This window comes from Mustela lutreola, chromosome 4, assembly GCF_030435805.1.
Source record: "Mustela lutreola isolate mMusLut2 chromosome 4, mMusLut2.pri, whole genome shotgun sequence".
NCBI lineage: Eukaryota > Metazoa > Chordata > Mammalia > Carnivora > Mustelidae > Mustela > Mustela lutreola.
In genome coordinates, this window is record NC_081293.1 from 31,008,250 (window position 1) to 31,028,774 (window position 20,525).

Here is a 20,525-nt window from a genome sequence, read left to right on the forward strand (position 1 = left end):
TCAACTTTCAAATGCATATTTTACCTTATTTACTCTTAATGTCCCACATGGTCCAGAGATCATTTTTCAAAGAAAAGGAAAAAGAGGGGCATCAGGTTGACTCAGTTGATAGAGCATGTGGCTCTTGATCTCAGGGTCATGAGTTTGAACCCCAAGTTGGGCAGAGAGCTAACTTTAAAAAATAAAAATAAGCAGTTTTTGTGACTGACTTCCATCAATATGGGAGCCCTGACACTATAAAACATTAATGTTAATACATCGCATGGGATTGCAATAAACAAAATCTTCAAGTAGTCCATAGTAAAACGTATGCTAAAACCAGGATGCAATAGCAAGAAGCTTGGAGATTGTACTGCCCTGAAGGTAAATATATCAGTATATCAGTTGATCAAAGACAAAACCTTTGGCTAGTTCCACAGAGACTTGAACCTTGAACCTCAGATTCCTAAACAAGGAAAGATCTTTGAAAAAAGCTATAGTTCCCAAGATGGTGGTTCCTGTAGGCTCCTAGTAGAAGCATAAAAATATCCACAGTTTAGGCCTGTAGGATCCCCAAAGATAAATACATATAATCTCAGCCATTGCCAAACGTCAGAGAAAATAAACCACTATGACCTACAATCGGAACAACAGGCAGATTTAGACTTCCATGGTCTTCAGATACTGGAATTATAAAATCAAAATATAGAATACCTTTGCATGAAATTTTAAATTGAATTGCAAAAGTGGTCAAGCCATTAAGAGACCGGCTACCAAAAGTGGGAATTTTTGAAATAGAATTAGAGTGTACTTGGGGTAAGCATCTGTCTGCCTTTGGCTCAGGTCATCATCTCAGTGCCCTGGGATCCAGACCCCTGATGGGCTCCCTGCTCAGCCAGGAGCCTGCTTCTTTCTCTCCCTCTGCAACCCTGCCCTCCTGCTCTCTTGCACTCTCTCAAATAAATAAAAATCCTGATTTTTTAAATAAATCCTGATTATTTGAGAGAGAGCGAGAGCATGAGCTGGGGGAGAGGCAGATGGAGAGGGAGAGAGGAAGACTTCCAGCTGAGCAGGGAGCCTGACACAGAGCTCAGTCCAGGACCTGAGCCGAAGGCAGACGCTTAACTGACTAAGCCACCAGGTGCCCCTCAAACAAACAAAATCTTAAAAAAAAAAAAAAAAAAAAAAAAAGGGATGCCTAGGTGGTTCAGTTGGTTAAGCGGCTGCCTTCAGCTCAGGTCGTGATCCCAGTATCCTGGGATCGAGTCCCACATCGGGCTCCTTGCTTGGCAGGGAGCCTGCTTCTCCCTCTGCCTCTGGCTGCCATTCTGTCTGCCTGTGCTCGCTCTCTCTCTCCCTCTCTCTCGGGCAAATAAATAAACAAAATCTTTAAAAAAAAAAATAGAGTGTTCATGAAAATATATATTAAGACATTTTAAAATTTCTTAAAGCCATTGGTTAAATAGCAGATTAAGCACAGATGTTAAGGATGCAATGGAAGTTGAATCTAAACAAATCACCCAAAATGTCATCCAAGAAAAGGGTATGAACATTTTGAAAGTGGGACTGAGAAACATGGAAAATAGAATAACAAAGCTAATTTATGGATTTCCGGGCGATAAATTAGTGAGAACAGAGAAGAAATCGCTGGTAACTTAATAGATAATAATGTTCCACTTCCGAAAAAAAGATATAGATCCATAAACACCCAAAACATTTATCACAAGCTTGTAAGTAAAACATTCTACACCTACTTTATATAAACTCTAGGACACAAAGGAATACTTTACAAGCAACTTAGGAGAAAAAAATAATTGGAAATGAATGACCACCTGACTGAAGATTGTCCAGCAACAATTCAGGTTAGAAAACAAATTGATCAACATCTTCCAAGTGCCAAAAGAATCTATTAATTTGGAATTAGAAAATGATGAAGGATAATTGGAAGGCCGGCCCAGACAGACAAGGGCCCCCACCCTGAAAATAAATCACCCTTAAAAGGATTTTACACTGTAAGGGCCTATTTAGTTAGAGCGATTCCATCTGGGTTAAACAGTGATTTTGTTGCAGTAAAACTTAAACTGACCCTGCCCCACTCCCCCAAGGTAACTTACTTAAAAGCAAGCCCAGGAAACGAGTCCCAGGTAACAAAGCCCAAATACAAGGGTGGGTCATGCCAGAGGGAGACATCCAATCAGTGGGGGGGTGCATACTGTCTCCCTAGCTACCAAGGAGTATGGGCCCTGCCCTTTGGGCACCTTCTGGGCGCCAATTCTGACCAAGGTGATAGGCTAGTTCAAATAGCTACTATGGGGTGAATTGTAATTCAATTGGCCACCTGTGTGTGACCTAACATGACTGTGAGGCTTTCTCTGTGTGTTACAATCTCATTGGCCACCTGTGTGTGGCCAGGGCCAACCACATGACCTTTGCTCTATAAGAGTTAGTCTGTAAGGCAGGGAGGGGTCACCTTTTTGTAAGAGACTGCCCTGACTGTTCAATTTGATTCTCAATGCTTGGCATGAAATAAAGCTTTGCTTGACCTTTGCTTTGTATCAGTCTCGCTCCTTTAATCAAGGACCCACTATTGGGGGACCTTACAACACTACCTAAAAGGAGCCCTCCACCCTTTCCCACATGATAGATAGATGATAAAAACCTGATTGAATGACCGGTGCTTAATCAGAGAAAAGCCATCCAATAAGCCCATAAAAACCCCTAGACTTAGAAACTCCAATTGTAACCCTCTTGGGTCCTCCTCTGTCTTCAAGAGTTTTGTACTCTCATTCAATGTACTTTACTACTGTTCAATAAAACCTTGCTTTGCTGCCCGCCTGGTCTTCATTTTTCAGAGCAGCAGGACCAAGAACCTTGGGCACGAAGGAGAAGGAAATCCTGTAACAAAAACATTGACCCACTCTGAATTTGTGAAATTATCTTTCAAGAATGAAGGCAGGGTGACCTGGATGGCTCAGTCAGTTGGGCGCTGGACTCTTGATTTTGGCTCAGGTCATGATCTCGAGAGTCCTGGAGTCCAGCCCCATCTTTGGCTTCTGCTGGTGCCCCTTTCCCTGCTTGTGAGCATGTGCACTCTCTCTCAGATATTAAAAAAGAATGAGGGCAGAACAAATCTGTTTTGAGATTAATATTTGGGAAAATCTGCCACAGATCTTCACCAAAAGGATTTTTTTTTTTTTTTTGAACCAAAAGAACTGTAAAAAGATGACTTCAGAAAGAAAAAAAAAATCTTGGAACAAAGGCTTGAGATCTGGTGAGTAATAGCAAGGAAACTGGTGAACTTGTGGGTAACATTAAATAAACATTATTTATATGAAATAAAAATGTTATGATGTATCATTTGTGTGTTTTAAAGGACTAAATGAAAATACCGAATAATAAGTTATGAGTTAGGAGTAGAGGGTTTAAAGGTGTTCTAAAGACTGTAATTCAGCAGAGGAACAGATAATGAACTATAGACTTGTTGGTATAAGCAGGCATGATAAACTTTTCAAGAATAACTAGTAAACGAATGGGAATAGTATGTAGACCTTAAAATTTGTAGAGAGGTAAAATGAAATAAAAAAAATGACACTTTTAATTTTTGTAAAGAGAAAGCAAAACAGCAAATCATTGAAAAAGCAAACAAACTTTTAATTTTTGTAAAGAAAAAATGAAAAAGCAAATCATTGAAAAAGCATATACACAGCAAAAAGACGATAGAAACGAATTCTAATATGTGCTTAGACTAAAATTCCAGTTAAAATTCAGAGATTGTCAGATTGTTATAAAAAAGAATGTCCAGACTTTCTAGGGCTGTCCATAAATGAATAATGGGTACTCTTCTTACTCTCTCACCATATACAACTATGAAATTTCCAAAATACATGAAGCAGTTATTTGTAGGCATTGAGCAGTAGCACTGATTTGTGGTCCTTAAGAAAATGGAAATATGTGAGGTAAGCTCCATATTCAACCCCATGTTCTGCCTGGGCACCTCGCTAAACCATGGGGCAGGAGGTAGAGCTTCAGCAGAACAAGAGGCAGGGTTCTAGACTATTGCAGTGACTGTAATGAGTGAGGCAGGTTAGAAGAAAGGAAAGATCTGCACCAAAAAGCAGCTCCAAAGTTATGCAAAGGGATTCCTTTAATGGATGTCCCCGTCTTTGACTGAATGCTAAGTTGCACGTGCTGGAGTAAACATCCAGGAGACCTGGGAGAAAAAAACAGCCCCTAGTGGATTCTAAGAACAGAGACTCACAGAGTCCTAGAGATCAGAGTTCTAAGTAAAGAAAGTAGATGTTGCTGTTTAACTCTGGGCTTTGAGTTTGGATCTCAAATCTCTCATGCCTAAGGAACAGGGCTCCTTTCGCTGTAGAATAAGGGAACTCTGGATTAGCCCTAAAAAGTAAAAAAAAAAAAAAAAAGAAAGAAAAAGGAAAAGAAAGAAACTCCAACAAGATCAGGCTAATCCAAATTAAAAATTAATTTACTTCTAGAAAAAGAAAAGTCCTAACATGTTTTAAAGGAAGACAACCAAATCTAGCTCTACAATAGAGTGTCCACAATGTACAACATTCAGTAAAACTTAAAAAGTTGCAAAACTCTACTGTGAGGGATCGTTTCTATAGTTCGTTACTAGAGAAGTTTCTCTGAACGTGTAGAGTTCCTGAAACCAGGAGGAGGAGGAGGCACAGAGTCCCCTTTCCCGAGCGTGAAGCGGACCCTGGGTATTCTTTTTGCAACTGCGCTTGGTCACTGATGATCAGTCTTCTTCAAAGAAGCTAGAGGGAATGGATGCTGTCTGAGCAAAAAACAAAACAAACAAACAAAAAACCCCTTATTAGTTGTGAGAGGGAGGGGAATATGATAAGTCACCAGGGAGGAGACAAATAATAGAAACCTATTTAAAGATGGCAGAGATCTTTAAAGATCTTATTTATTTGTTTGCTTGTTTGTCTATGTGACAGCAAAAGAGCACACACGTGGGGAGAGGGAGAAGCAGGCTCCCTGTCCTGACGACAGAGATTTTTAAAGGACATCAGAATCGGGGTGCTTGGGTGGCTCAGTCAGATAGATGAAGCATCTGCCTCCAGCTCAGGTCACGATCCCAGGGTCCTAGGATCCAGCCCCGCATTGGGCTCCCAACTTCCCTGTCTCCTCCTGCTGCTCCCCCAGTTTGTACTCTCTCTGTCAAATTAGTAAATAAAACCTTTAAAAAAATAATAAAGGACCTCAGAATAGCTATTATAAGTACGTGAACTCCTTGGGAGTATAAACCATGCCTTCTCCCAAGGAGGCAGTATAGACTAAAGGCTAAGAGTATAAGCTCTGGCATCAAGCATCTATACCTGGGTTCAAATCTCAGATCTGTCATTTGATACTTACGTAAAATTTGGAAAGGTATTTAAGTCATTCAAGCCCTGGTGACTTAACCTTAAAATGGGAAAAAGAGTATCTTTTTCCTAAAGTTATCCAGGATTAAGTGAGATAATGTATAAGGAGTATCTAACACATGAGTAAGCGCTCTGTAAATGTTATCTATTATTATATATACCATAGCACAGACTGGCTTATTCTGCATGTTTAATATTTTGAATAAAGAAAGGAATGCATGACCTCAGAAGTCATCATCAAGCCCAGTGGCATTCAAATCTGGTCTGAATGTTAGAAACCAGCTAGGGTAGGATTACTGCACATTATGTTGTCAAATCCACTCAAGGCATCAGGCAGGTGACCAAATGGAGAAGGGGTAACCAACACCTGTGGTCTGGCCTCTTGCAATGAGAAAACAGCCGAGAGCACGAGACGAATTGAGCCTACTCAACTGTCTGGAGCCACTTTTGGGAGAACTGAGGGCCAAATGTGCCCCACCTGGCTGGAAGCACCTGGTGTATCTGCTGCTCTCTGTTACTGATTAACAGTAGGCATCCCTTTTGCCACACCCTCTTGCTCAAACACAATTAAATTTTTAAATAGCATGACTTTAGGAAGAACTGGACAAAGTGCAGGTAGGAGGTCATGGATCAGGTGGGAATTGGCGGGGTATAGGTAGCAATGATAGTTGGGAATCAGAAAACACTTTGTACCCATGTACTTTGACAAAGAATCAGATCCGAGTTCTGCCCCTAGAGTGGAAGAAGATAGGGAGACTTCAGAACTAGGTGTGAAAAACTGTTAAAATCCCACACTCAGGATTAAAACCAACTCACATGGAATCTGAACTTTTTGTGTTACAAACTCTAGCCCTTATGGAATCTCCTTTGGTCCTGCCCAAGAGAGGTCAACCTCAGAAGCAGAGTAGGATTGTGAGGAGGGCACTAGAGATGCAAGTAGGGACTTCAGGTTTAGTCTGGGCTTTAACACTAGCTCTCTGTGTACGTTTTCTGACCTTCTAGGCCTTTTCCAAAGTGTCTCCCCAGCATTTTATTTTATTTTTTAAAAAAGATTTTATTATTTATTTATTTATTTGGCAGAGAGGATCACAAGTAGGCAGAGGGGCAGGAAGAGAGAAAGGGGAAAGCAGGCTTCTCACCGAGCAGAGAGCCCAATGCGGGACTCAATCCCAGGACCCTGGGATCGTGACCCGAACCCAAGGCAGAGGCTTTAACCCACTGAGCCACCCAGGCGCCCCTCCCCAGCATTTTAACAGGTGTTATTGAAAAAAGGGATCTGGTTAACCAATATCTCTCAGACTATCATATGTGAACCACCAGTGATAAATGAGTTGACTCTAGGAGGTTCTTGGTTGAAATTAACATTTTTCTGTTCTAATTAATTTTGGCAAATGACCTAAATTTTCCATTGAGAGTAGTGATATCTAATGCTCTTTAGAATGTATTTTTGGGGCCCCTGGGTGGCTGAGTCATTGTCTGCCTTCAGCTCAGGTCATGATCCCAGGGTCCTTGGATGGATCCCTGCATAGGGCTCCCTGCTCAGTGGGAGGCCTGCTTCTCCCTCTCCCACTCCCCCTGCTTGTGTTCTCTCTTGCTGTCTCTCTCTCTCTCTCTCTGTCAAATAAATAAATAAAATTTTTTAAAAGTAATTTTTAAAAGATGAGTAGGTTAAAAGAAGAATGCTAAGTTAATAACAGTACAAACTGCAGATATGGCCAAAGGCATGAAGATGGTGTGCAAATGACTGAAATTTGATAAAAGTTTTGCTGGGCCAAACTGAACTGGTTTATATATTGCAAGACTTTTCAGAGATTATGTCATCTTGATGAAAATTTTGCCTCTTCAAGAAGGGATTTGGCATCAAGTATTTCTTTAATTCATTTGACTATAGACTCTCTACTTCCTTGAAAGTAGCCGAGTATCTTGTTGAACTCTTTATCTGGAGATTTCATTTTGGGAAATGCTGATGATAAATGCTGAGGTGGCTTTTAGATCTGACCTTAGGACCTTGGCTCCTTCTCCTCCCCTACGTTTGATGTTAAGTGTTAGGAGACAGTTCAGGGATGGAGCTGGAAATGGGTGTTGAAGGAGATTTATAGAATGGCAAAAAGCATATTAGCTTCTAAATGCAATGTAGTATCCTGGATTGGATCCTGGGACTTAAAAAGGCATTCGCTGGAAAGAACTTTTGAAATCAGTTTAGTTTAGTTAATACTAGTTAAAACTAGCAACATACAGTCTGGAGTTTCATCAACAATAATGTGCTAAGGTTGGTTTCTTAGTTTGACAATGTACTGTGTCATATAAGATGTTAACAGTAGGAGAATATAGGAGCTGTGTCAGCAGGTTGTGGATGGAGCTATGGGGTCTAGTAGGCAAAGCCACCAAGCCTGGTAACATTTCCTACTCCTTCGCCTGGTCTTGTGCTGATCAGCATGAGAGAACAAGGGCTAAGCTAAACTCAAGAGCAGTCACAAGAAGAAACTCAAGAGGCACCATACCCTTGGTTAGGCACTTTTAACCAAGAAGTTAGGTGCTTCTGTTGGTACAAAATTGACCCAGAAAGAAGGCCCTCCTCTCCCACATTCTGTTCTGGTTACTCAGCCCTCCCAGTCACAGCATAGTCCCTACAACATTCTTCAACTTTAAATTAAATTTAGGGCCAAAGTCCCCTTGGGGCCGGAGAAGGTAAAATTTTCTAGATTAAGGATGTGAGCATGCTCACCTATCTGATTGGAGAGCTGCAGTCAGATTGGGCCATAAAATCGTCAGTGGGTGTTGGTGGACAAGGCAGGTGGATGGCTGAGAGAGGCCATGGTTCTGTAACTCTGCAAACCTTCCCCAGACCCTATGTCTAGGAGATAAATGGGTGGAGAAAAGAGAGAGGTAATCGCTTACTTCCATGTGCAGACAGACCCTGGCATTTATTACAGGCTTATCACCAAAGTCTACAAGTTATTATATTTTATAACAAAGAGTTATTACTGGGAGAGCAGGAAAACTAGACCTAAGGGGAACAGAAAGGGAGATAAGCATCAATAGAAACCACAAACCCATTTTGTGAGGGGCCTCTCTTAAGTGCCTTTCTTGGAGAATCTTGGTCCACCTAAAATATTAACACAGAATCTTCAAGATAAAATTTCTCGTCATCGATACAAATGATCGTAAATATATATGATGCATGTGATTGTTCTCAGTGTAGCTCAATGCAGTGGGAAGGAAGGAAAAGGACAGTGGGAAGACCTGGCTTGAACAATGCACTTGACTGGGAAGTAAGCGGTAGCTGTACTCAGAATCACATGTAGGGAAGATTTCACTCTTTTCCAACTGTTTAAAGAAATGCTATTGCTTGGGACACCTGGGTGGCTCAGTTGGTTAAGCAGCTGCCTTCGGCTCAGGTCATGATCCCAGCGTCCTAGGATTGAGTCCCACATCGGGCTCCTTGCTCAGCAGGGAGCCTGCTTCTCCCTCTGCCTCTGCCTGCCACTCCGTCTGCCTGTGCTTGCTCTCTCCCCCTCTCTTTCTCTGATAAATAAATAAAATCTTAAAAAAAAAAAAAAAAAGAAAAGAAATGCTATTGCTTTCTATATTAATTTGTTTCTAGCTGTTTAACCAAACCCACTTATTAATTTCAATGCTTTTAACCCATTCTTTTTAGTTTCCTAGGACTAAAACTGTATCATCTACAAATAATGATTTTTCTCTCTTCCTTTTGATGTTCATTCCTCTTATTTTACTTCATACCTTACTGCATGGGGAAGAATTTTCAAAACAGTAGATGATGATTGATAGTAACGGTCCCCATCATTATCATTATGATCATTATTTTGAAAGAGTGCCTCTCATGTTTCCCCTTTAATTTTATTTGCTTTGGTGAACTGTACTTCATCCTATCTTACCATTTTCCCTACATAGTGATTCATCTCTTCTCTTCTCTACCAGTTGGGCTCCCACCCATTCTACAAAGATCATATGAAACCTTTTACTCTTATGAAGTCTTTGTATACAAAAGTATGTGTGCATAAACACCCAGCTAATCTCAATATCATTTTTGTGTAGTTCACAAAGGACTCTCATATACAGATTCTCACTAGATGCTTTTGACAGACTATGGAGTAAGCATTGCTAGGACTGTTCCACAGAAGGAAATTCAATCTGTGTGGCTGAGCAAGTAGCCCAAGAACTTACAATTAAATTGACTACAGTTTTGCATTTCAGGGGAAAGATATTTTTATCTCAAGGAATTTCAAGAGTTGAGACAGTCCAAAGTGTCACATCTAACTTACAAGATAAGGTATTGAAAAGCATCTTTCAACAGGTGAAGGGAGGAATGGAAGAGGCAGAAGTGTTGGGGCCCGGCCTGCCACAGAAGGCACCCAGGGGATGTTTGTAACGCGGCCTGAAGAGGAGGGCTGTCGGGCCTGGGGTTGGTGGTGGAAGGAGGGCTTCCTGGAGGAGATGATCCAGAAAACCGAGGCCCAGAGAGGTCAGGAGCCCCGGGTCCCATAGCTGGTCACTAGCCCTTGGCTCTCCGCAAGGTGCCTACTCACCCTCGTAGATGGTGCGTCCGTGACAGGACACAGTGAGGACGTGAGGCTCATGATAACTTGATGAAGATTTTTTAAATTAAAGCATTTAACAAGTGAAAAAAAAAAAAAAAAAAAGAAAAGCATCTTTCACTTTTCCACCTGCCCCCCCCCCCCATACCCCAGTGTGGTTCAGGCTCTACTGCACTGGCTTAGAGCTCCTGGCTCCCGCTGAGCTCACACAGTCGTTGTCTCTCTCCAGAGTGGTTTTGATCATCTGCGAGGACCTCTTCAGCCATGATGACATGTTCTCCAACATCTATAAGATCCAGGAGATTGCAGATGGACTGTGCCTGGAGGCAGAGGGGAAGACAGTCAGTAGGACAGAGGGTAACCTTGGTGACTCGCTGGTTGGTGGAGATTCCTCTGCTGAAGGCTGGGAGGGTACTGAAAGCTCAGTCATCCTTGGTGTTGAGACTGTCATGAACCATCCCTTGCAAGAAACCGACTTCTACAGAAAGTACATCAAAGATTACACGAAATCAACCAAAGACAAACTTGAAGAACAGAGGACAGAAATGACAGGGGCTGCAGAACAAATCAAGCACATCCTTGCTAATTTAAAAAACTACCAGTTCTTTATTGGTGAAAACGTGAATCCAGACGGCATGGCTCTTGCTGGACTACTGCGAAGATGGTGACACCCCAAATATGATTTTCTTGAACATGGTTTAGGAATGGAAAAACGGGGGCATCTGGGTGGCTGAGTCAGTTCAGCATCCAACTCTTGATCTCAACTCAGGTCTCAATATTAGGGTCGTGAATTCAAGCCCCACACTGGGCTCCACGATGGTCATGAAGCCTACTTTAAAAAAAAAAAAAAATTATGGGGCGATTGTGTGGTTTTGTCTCTTAAGCCTCTGCCTTCAGCTCAGGCCATGATCCCAGGGTCCTGGGATCTAGCCCCACATCAGGCTCTGCTAGACGGGGATTCTGCTTCTCCCTTTCCCATTCCCCCTGCTTGTGCTCTTCCCCTCTCTCCATCTGTCAAATAAATAAAATCTTTAAAGAAGAAGAAGAAGAAGAAGAAGTAGAAGAAGAAGAAGAAGGAGAAGAAGAAAAGGGATGAATCGACGCCGAGGACAGGCATCTCAACCTCTTTTCGGAGCAGCAGTTTCTCACATGGGATGGCTTAAGGACAGCTCCATTGAGATGGCCCCCAGGAACCCCAGACTGTAGAATTCAACTTCTCGCTTTTTCTCCCCAAACCTGCTCTTTCTCCTCCTTTCTCTGTTTGGGTAGATAGCGCTACCGCCACAGTGACCTGGCGGTATTAATCTCTGACATAATTTGTTCCCTCTTCCCACCTCTCCTTCCACATACAATCTCTGTATCTTATTTATACTGACTCCGAAATATGTCTCAAGTTCGTGCACTTCCTGACTACCACAGCCCTAGTCTGGGCAACTGTCATCCCTCGCCCATTGGTGCCCATTGGTGCAGAGCCTCCTAATCAATCTCCTAGCATCTATCTGTTCACTTAGAAATTCTTCCTGTCGCAAGTAACAGGATACCCTACTTAAAACGGACTTGATCCCCCCCGCCCCATTACAAGAAATCTAGAGATAGGCACTTGTGGTTTTGCTTCAGTCCATCTCTGTCTGGGTTGTCATATATATATATATATATATTTTTTTAAGATTTTATTTATTTATTTGACAGACAGAGATCAGAAGTAGGCAGAGAGGCAGGCAGGGAGAGAGGAGAAAGCAGGCTTCCCGCTGAGCAGAGAGCCTGAGTTGGGGCTGGATCCCAGGACCCTGAGATCATGACCTGAGCCAAAGGCAGAGGCTTAACCCACTGAGCCACCCAGGTGCCCCTGTCATCGCTATTAATCTTGGCTTTTTCCCCTTTGGTTTATCTTAAGAGATAAGGCATTGCATCAGTGTTCAAGGGCAGAGAGAAAGCAGAAAGGCAGCACCCAAACTTCTCATAAACACAGCTAAAATTTTCCCAGAATTCTTTGGGAGATGTTCCCTTATCTCTTTAGCTAGAATTGGGTTCCTGACTCCCATCACCATACTTAGCTGCAAGGACGGCTGAGAACAATAGAAACAGGGTGGCTCAGAGCTGGGGCCTGCCCATTTTTATATGGGTCCTTGAGCTATCAACAGGTTTTATGTTTTTAAGTTTTATGTTTGTCAAAAAAAAAAAAAATGACTACCTAACAAAAGCCGTATGGCCCAGGAAGCATAAAGTATTTATTATCTGATTCTTTACTGGGAAAGGTGGCTGACCTCTGAATGAGATCAAATATAATTTCCTAAAATGTAAACCTCATTCGATCATTGTTCCGTTTAAAAATCCTTCAGGGTATCCCAAGGATGAAGTGGATTTTAGCCTTACCCTTAACAAGCCCTGTGAGGCTCTGCCTGATTTTGCTTACTCTTCTAATCTTATTTGTACCTTATACTATATCTAGTATGTCCACCATACTAGACTATTTTTTTGTAGGTTCCTGTATAAGTTTTCTATTATTCTTATTAAAAATTACCACAAACTTCATGGTTTAAAACAACATAAATATATAATCTTACAGTCCTGGAGGTCAGACGTTCAAAATGGGTTTTTCTGTACTAAAATTAAAGAGTTAACAGGGCTGTGTTCCTTCTGGATGCTCTCCGGGAGAACCTCTAGAAAAGTTTCCTTGCCGGGATGCCTGGGTGGCTCAGTTGGTTGAGCAGTTGCCTTCGGCTCGGGTCATGATCCCGGGGTCCTGGGATGGAGTCCCACATCGGGCTCCTTGCTCAGCAGGGAGCCTGCTTCTCCCTCTGCCTCTGCCTGCCTGTGCTCGCTTTCTCGCTCTCCCTCTCTCTGACAAATAAATTGATAAAATCTTAAAAAAAAAAAAAAGAAAGAAAGAAAGAAAAAAAAAGTTTCCTTGCCTTGTCCAGCTTCTAGAGGCTGCCGGCTTTCCTTAGTCCATGGCCTCGTTCTCCATTTGCAAAGCCAGCACTGCAGCATTTTCAAGTCTCTCTCTGACTTTGATCCGCCACGTCCCTCTTTTAAATAAAAAGGACTCTGTGATTACACTGGGCCACGCAGACAGTCCAGGATAATGTCTCCATCTCAAGAGCCTTAATTTACTCACATCTGTGAGTCAGTCCCTTTTTGTCAGGTAAGGTTCCCTCTTCACAGATGCTGGGGATTCGGATGCGATCTTTGGGGGCAATTATTCCACCTACGACAAGGCTTCACACTGTCCAGCTGGAGTCTTTACATTTGCTCTTCTCTCCCCCTGAGAGAGCGTTTCCCTTGGCCCGGCTAAACCCGGATTACCCTTTAGTCCCAGTCGAGGTGACACTTCCTCTGGGAGGTGTTCCTGGACCTCATCGACATGTGTTTTCAGCGCTCAGTGCTTCTCCACCTTAGCAATGATCACGCTATTTTCAATGGCTCGGTTAGGGATCGGTCTCTCCTCCACAGCCCCACAACACCACCTAAGGGCAAAAACCACGTTAGTTTTCCTTGGTGCTGTACCCTCAGCATGGTGTCTGGTACACAGTAGGTACTTAACACATATTTGTTGAATGAGTGAATAAATCAACAAATGAACTTCTAAGAGAAAAAGAACTCTGAAATGCCAAGGTTCTAGGCTTTTCCTTCAGGGCCAGCAGGACCACAGAGGACTAAAAGAATGACCTGGTCCTCTGGATTTCTCCTCGGCCCTTAGTAACAATGTCAGATGGCAAGATTAGAGTCAAAGCTTTTTTAGCCAAATAGCCAAAGCTATTTCCCAACTAGAATAGTCCAGTCAGACTTCCGTCACCAAACGACCGGAGAAGTTTGAGTCATCACCAATTTATAACCCAGCCTCATTTACCCATTCAGCCTTCACCACACTCGTCTTCTCCCACATACAGCACTACTTAACCACTGTTCCAGAGCTCCTTACCCTTCCCGAGATCCCTAGATTAACCCCAGAAGCCATAATTATCACCTGCAGGGCCATTCAAATGACCCTGATATTTCCCTATTTGCTCTTTCTTGAAGGAGTCAGGGAGGCAGTCACTGAAACCAGCCCTTTGGCTCTGGGCACCTTTTGCCGTGTCCTCTGATCTTAGTATTTCAGAGTCTTTATCAAATGCCTGCTTGCATAGATACTAACCACAGTAAAAGAGCCAGGCGTGGATGGACAAATACGACAGACTGATGAGGGGGCGGCTAAACTCTGAAAGGTTTCATGCAGACCAGTGACTCTCGGCCCTAGCTGGATGTACTGATCCTTTGAACTGACACTTAAGCCAACGCCAGTATCTAGGTCCCACACAGATCAGCTAACTCAGAAACTCTGGAGGACAGCCTCAGCAGTTGTCATTGTTGTTTTTAAGGTCGCCCCCACCCCGCTGCCTCCACCCCGGAGTAGAGTGACGAACTGTCCCAGTCTCCCCAAGGCTTCAGGATTTCCAGTGCTAAAAACAGGACCAAAAAATATACATAAATCAACAAAAAAATAAATAAAAACAGGACAGCCCCGAGCAATTCAAGTTGGTCACACTTTCAGGTGATGCTAATGTGCATACCAGTCTGAGAACCACTGAGACTATTTCTGTGAGTCGAGGGGGAGTATTATGGTTGCGCTATGATTTTCCCCAGCCCGTATCATGATGGTAAGAGCAATGAGCAAAGAAGATCTTGATTTGAGTCCTGGTGTTGTCACTTTTCAAGGGACCTCTGACAAGTAACCTAATCTCTCTGAAACTTGATTTCTTCATCTGCAAAATGGTTAACAGTAGGACCTACTTAACTGAACCAGCCCTGGTTCTAGATTGCAAACAACAGACACCACTTCTAGTTCACTTAACCAGAAAAGGAACTTATTAGAAGGAACTGGATAGTTCAGACACTCAATGGAAAGGCAAGCCCACACTTAGCGAAGTTCTGGTTAAGACACCACCAGGTGCTGCTGTCCTTGACTCAATGCTACCACAATTTCATGAATAATTTCTAATTGGCCCAGAGACTTTGCAGTCATTCTCTCAAGAGTCAGTGTTCCAGGCTGAGCATTTAATTGGCTGCACTAAGACATACTGTGTACCCTTAACTGCTTGAGGTTAGGGAGAGGGCCACTTAAAATATATTTAAGGAAGGCCTGTGAAAGCCCTTTAAAGGGTAAAACCCTATACTTAGGGGTTCTCCATTCTGGCTGTAAGTAAGATTACACAGGGAGCTTTTAAAAGATCAGAATCTTAAGGGTGGTTAAAGGGAAGTCTTCATTTTGATATACTCTATGATCCTTAATCTCATGGAGTCTGAGAACTATTGTTCCAGGGGAACACCTAGTCCTTCTCTGTATTGAAAAAGATTAGGGGGAGATCAGAGTAATTCTTTTCCTTCTACTGTTCCTGAGACAAGATAAGAGTGTTTTGAAAATGAATCCTCTGTGAAATGCAAACAATAGCCTAGTATCATAAACACAAAGAAATTATTTTACAGTGCGCATTTGTCTAGTGATAGATCAAGTCTAGTTATAAATGAAAATGATGGTCATGACTTCAGGAAATACAGGTTTGCCTCTGATTCTCTGATGTTTATCCTTTGTCTTCTGTTTTCCTTTCCTGGTTAATTTGCCCAAGATGTATTTTGGGAATCTGATAGAGATTGCTCTATGTTCCGGGAAGCTTGGCTACCTGATAGGAACTCTGAGCCTGCTAAGGAAGAAAGCAATTCTCCCCTACAGAACCAGCCATGGCCTCAGGTGCCTCCCAGAATCTCCCGTTGGAGGTGCCGCCAAGATGGACTCAAGTTCTCTCTGAAGACACCTGGGCCCGGGCCCAGGCCCAGGCCCAGGATGAGTTTCTAAGTGGACGAAACTCACCCACACACCTGGGGTTCATTGGTTCATATACCAGGGGATTAAAAGTGTATACAACTTATTCTAGTGGATATGATTACATGATATCAAATAGAAGAGGTAAAGAGAGAATGAGAACTGTCAAAAACCCAGAAATAGTGACATTACAAGCACCAGATCAGTAAAATGGTATTTAATAAGAGCTAATTGTGCAGATATGAACAGTTTGCAAATTGGGAGCTTTTAAATACGAAACATAGGAAGTTCAGAGTTACTGAAGTTATAGGATGGCTTATAGAATGAAAATGAGGAAGTTGTTAACCCTGACAGTGACTGGTTATTACAATGGGGAGTTTCCAGACGGTAAGGGATAGGTGAGAAGTGATTATTTTATGCCATTTTTAGGAAGCTGATCTGAGTTTCTATTATGATTATCAGACACATTTATAAGAAATAAACTGTTTCACTTCAGTTTGTGAATAAGCTAGATTTAGTTTTGCTTATTTGGCTCAAGGAATTCTCAAGTTTGGTCTCCATTTTGTATTTACCTTAGGAGAACAAAAGGAGTTGGATGTTCTTTTAGAAGTAGCTCTTAAACCATAGTACAATAAACAGTTAAATTGTCTTTCTCTATTCTGAGAAAATATATTTCTCCTGATGTATTTAGGACTAGCTGTTTCAAATCAGTATATTCCTTTTTTTTTTTTTCAAATCAGTATATTCCTTCCTCTGAGAGCTACTGAGGAAACACTGGCAAATCATTTATGTTTAGACTACCCCCCCATCCCCCCCCACCCCCCCTCATACCCCTCCCTCACTCCAGGCTGATCACAAGCTACCTTTACCAAATCTCATCCCTAGTATAATTCTTGTTAGAATTAATAATTTAAAAAAACTAATCTCGTAGACTTAGATTGTGATTTCCCTAAGGAATTTGAAAGCATGCTTTGTCTCCTCAAAAATATTTATCATCAAATTTGTTCAGAGGAAGATTGCTTTTGGTGAGTATTTCCACAGGTAGCTAATCCCAGGCATTTCATCTTGACTCTTTAGATCGTATATAGATTTATTTAGATTTAGATACAAAACTTCCTGAGTATTAGTTAATTTTAATTGTACCGTCATTGGGAACTTTGTGCTTCAGGTAAACTGTCTTCTGGTTGTAGTTTTGAAAACTTTTATTATAAAAAGACCGTTTTTATTGTTGAAAATTTGGCGAAGAGAAAGGATGAACGAAGCAAACGAACCACTAACTCCACCATTAACAAAAAACCCCCATACTTAAAATTTAGGGTGAATTTCTCTTTTTTTTTCTTAACTGAGACAGTGCTATATATTTGATTTTATATTCTGATGATTTCAACTGTTAGGAAAAGTTCTAAGAGATTTTGAAATGGAGGCAAGAAGAGGAAAGAAAAATGATACCTTCGTGTCCTGTTCACTACTTTCTGCACTGAGAGGTAGAGATGCAAATTACTCTGGCTCATAGATATGCAAATTTCTCAGGTGGGTGGAGGGATAGATTTCCAAATCCCTAAGTAGATAGAGTCAGTTTTGTATCTTATTTGTAAATTCATTAAAGTATTCCTGATTGACCTGCTTCTGTGGGATTATTTGAATTCTTGTTTGAACTGATTTTAACACCTTACTGGTTCCCTCATTAATGAATGAGTGAAATTCAATCTTTATTGAATAATGCTCTTTATATTTATGTGAGAGTCATTATTTTATCTTTTAAAAAAAATTATCCTAACAACATTGTATCATACACATTTTTCCATTAACATTTATGAATATGCGTTTGGATGACTCTATGGCATGGCATCATGTGAATTTAAGACATTTTCTTCACTTTCTGATGTCCAAATGTTCATTACTGTTGCCACGTTTTCAATATTTATACTGCTTACAATTTTTCTCTTAAATAGTAAAAGAATGTAATGAACATCTTTGTCTCCAAATCCTTGTCCACGTTAAAATTTTTCCCTTAGGATAGATTGCTAGAAATAGATCTACTGAGCTGAAAGGTGTTAATACTTTCAGTTTTCTTTTTTTAAAAAAGATTTTATTTATTTGACAGAGAGAATGATCACAAATAGGCAGAACAGCAGGCAGTGGGTGGGGGGCGGGTTGCAGGCTCCCTGCTGAGCAGAGAGCTCCATGCAGGGCTCGATCCCAGGACCCTGGCATCATAACCTGAGCCAAAGGCAGAGGCTTAACCCACTGAGCCACCCAGGAGCCCCAAGGTCTCTTGAAAGATACTGTCAAACTGCTTTCTTGTAAGAGATGCTTCTACCAGTAACGGTAAGACTACTCATTAAAGTCTCACCAACATTTAAGATTATCACTAAAAAGCTTTGGGAAGGTAGTAACAAATGGTAATCTTCTTTAAGTTAAAATAGTTTTTTAGGGGCACCTAGCAAGCTCAGTCAGTACAGCATGTGACTTTTGAGCTCAGGGTGGTGAGTTCAAGTCCCACTTTGGTGCAGAGATTACTTAAAAATAAAACCTTAAAGTAATTCACTTTTAAATTTTATTTAAAATTTTATTTGAGAGCGAGCACTGAGGGAGAAGGAGAAGCAGACTCTCCTCTGAGCAGGGAGCCGGATGTGAGGCTCTATCCTACCACCCCGAGATCATGACCTGAGCTGAAGGCAGACGCTTTGCCTGAGCCACCCAGTTGTGCCCCTTAATTTTATTTTTAATTGTGCCAAAGACACATAAAACTTTCCATCTTAGCCATTATTATTGTCACGGGATTTCTTCTCCTTTTGTGCCTGTGGTTCTTGGTCAAGCCGCTTTAAAGAATGAAGAGGTAGACCAGAGAGGTGGGCAGCAAAGCAAAGTTCATTGAGTGATAGTAAAGTTTATTTATTTATTAAAATTTTATTTATTCCTTTGACAGAGACAGATCAGAAGTAGGCAGAGAGGAAGGCAGAGAGAGGAGGAAGCAGGCTCCCTGCCGAGCAGAGAGCCCGATGCGGGACTCGATCCCAGGACCCTGAGATCATGACCTGAGTCGAAGGTAGAGGCTTTAACCCACTGAGCCACCCAGGCGCCCTGATAGTAAAGTTTATTGAACAACAAAAGCACAAAGCTCCTGAACAGGGAGGCAACCCAAAAAAGTTGCCACCAAGCTTTTTTTTTTTTTTTTTTAAGATTTTATTTATTTATTTGACAGAGAGAGAGAGACCGCGCGATCACAAGCAGGCAGAGCAGGGGAAGCAGGCTCCCTGCTTACCTGAGCGGAAGGCAGAGGAGCAACCCACTGAGCCACCCAGGCGCCCCTAGCCATCAAACTTTTTAAGTCTAAGGGTTTTTATGGGCTTTTTGGTGGGTGGTTTTAATCTGATTAACCTTCTCCGCTAGTGTCATCCAATCAGGTTTTTGTCATCTATTAGGTGGGAAAAGGGGTGGGGGGGCTCCTTCCAGAATGGTATAAAATTAAGGCTGGTTTTTCTCCCGGCATGTTGGGGGCAGGGGGGAGGGCTTGTCCCTGCCTGCCTTTCTTCCATCTAGTCTTCATCATTTTGTTGTATGGTCCAGGAGTGTTAAGTATATTCGCAGTGTTATGCAGCAGATCTCCAAAACCTTTCCATCCTGCCGAATGAAACTTTATACCCATTGAACCCATATCCCCTCCCTTTAATCCCTGTAACCACTCTACTTTCTGTTTCTATGGATTTGACTACTTTAGATATCTCATGTAGGTGGAATCATTCAGTATTTGTCTTTTTGCGACTGGCTTATCTCATTTAGCATAATGTCCTTAAGGTTCATCCACATGGTAACAGGACCGGATTTCCCTCCCTTTGAAGGCTAAGTATTCTGTTACCTGTATATACCACAGTTTGTTTATCCATTCATCTATCAATACGTAGTTGGGATGCTTCCACCTCTTAGCTGTTGTGAAATAATGTTGCTATTAAACATGGGTGTGGGGGCACCTGAGTGGCTCAGTGCATTACAGCCTCTGCCTTTGGCTCAGGTCCTGGTCTCAGGGCCCTAGAATCAAGCCCCGCCTTGGGCTCTCTGCTCAGCGGGGAGCCTGCTCCGCCCCCCACCTTGCCTCTCTGCCTACTTGTGATCTCTGTCTGTCAAATAAATAAATAAATAAAATCTTTAAAAAAACAAACATGGGTGTGCAAATGTCTTTTTGAGAACCTACTTGCAATTCTTTAGGATATATATCCATAAGTGTGATTGCTGGGTGATGCGGCTTTCCATTTTTAATTTCTTTTTTTTTTTTTTTTTTAAAGATTTTATTTATTCATCAGAGAGAGAAAGGGAGAGAGAGTGAGCACAGGCAGACAGAATGGCAGGCAGAGGCAGAGGGAGAAGCAGGCTCCCTGCTGAGCAAGGAGCCCAATGTGGGACTCGATCCCAGGACGCCGGGATCATGACCCGAGCCGAAGGCAGCTGCTTAACCAACTGAGCCACCCAGGCGTCCCTCCATTTTTAATTTCTTAAGGTACTGCTATACCATTTTCTGTAGTGGCTGCATCGTTTTTCAGTCGCACCAACGTTTCGGTTTTTTTTCTTTAAAGATTTTATTTATTTGTCAAAGAGAGAGAGAGAAAACACAGCAGGGGGAAACAGTAGGCAGAGGGAAAAGCAGGATCTCTGCTTAGCAAGAAGCCCCATCCCATGACCCTGAGATCATTACCTGAGTTGAAGGCAGCTGCTTAACGGACTGAGCCACCCAGGTGCCCCCGACCAATGTTTCATAATGGAGCCAATTTCTCCATATCCCTGGGAATACTTTTTTTTAGT

At 42.0% G+C, this 20,525-nt stretch overlaps 1 non-coding gene and 1 pseudogene across 1 annotated transcript; both read left to right on the plus strand.

Moving 5' to 3' along the window:
- The first annotated feature begins 4,576 nt into the window (after positions 1-4,576).
- On the plus strand, positions 4,577-4,784 carry LOC131830861 (small nucleolar RNA U3). Its single transcript, XR_009353421.1, has one exon. It is a non-coding gene; the product is annotated as a small nucleolar RNA U3 (small nucleolar RNA).
- Positions 4,785-8,089: 3,305 nt separating this feature from the next.
- On the plus strand, positions 8,090-10,633 carry LOC131830090 (translationally-controlled tumor protein-like; annotated as a pseudogene).
- The last annotated feature ends 9,892 nt before the right edge of the window (positions 10,634-20,525 follow it).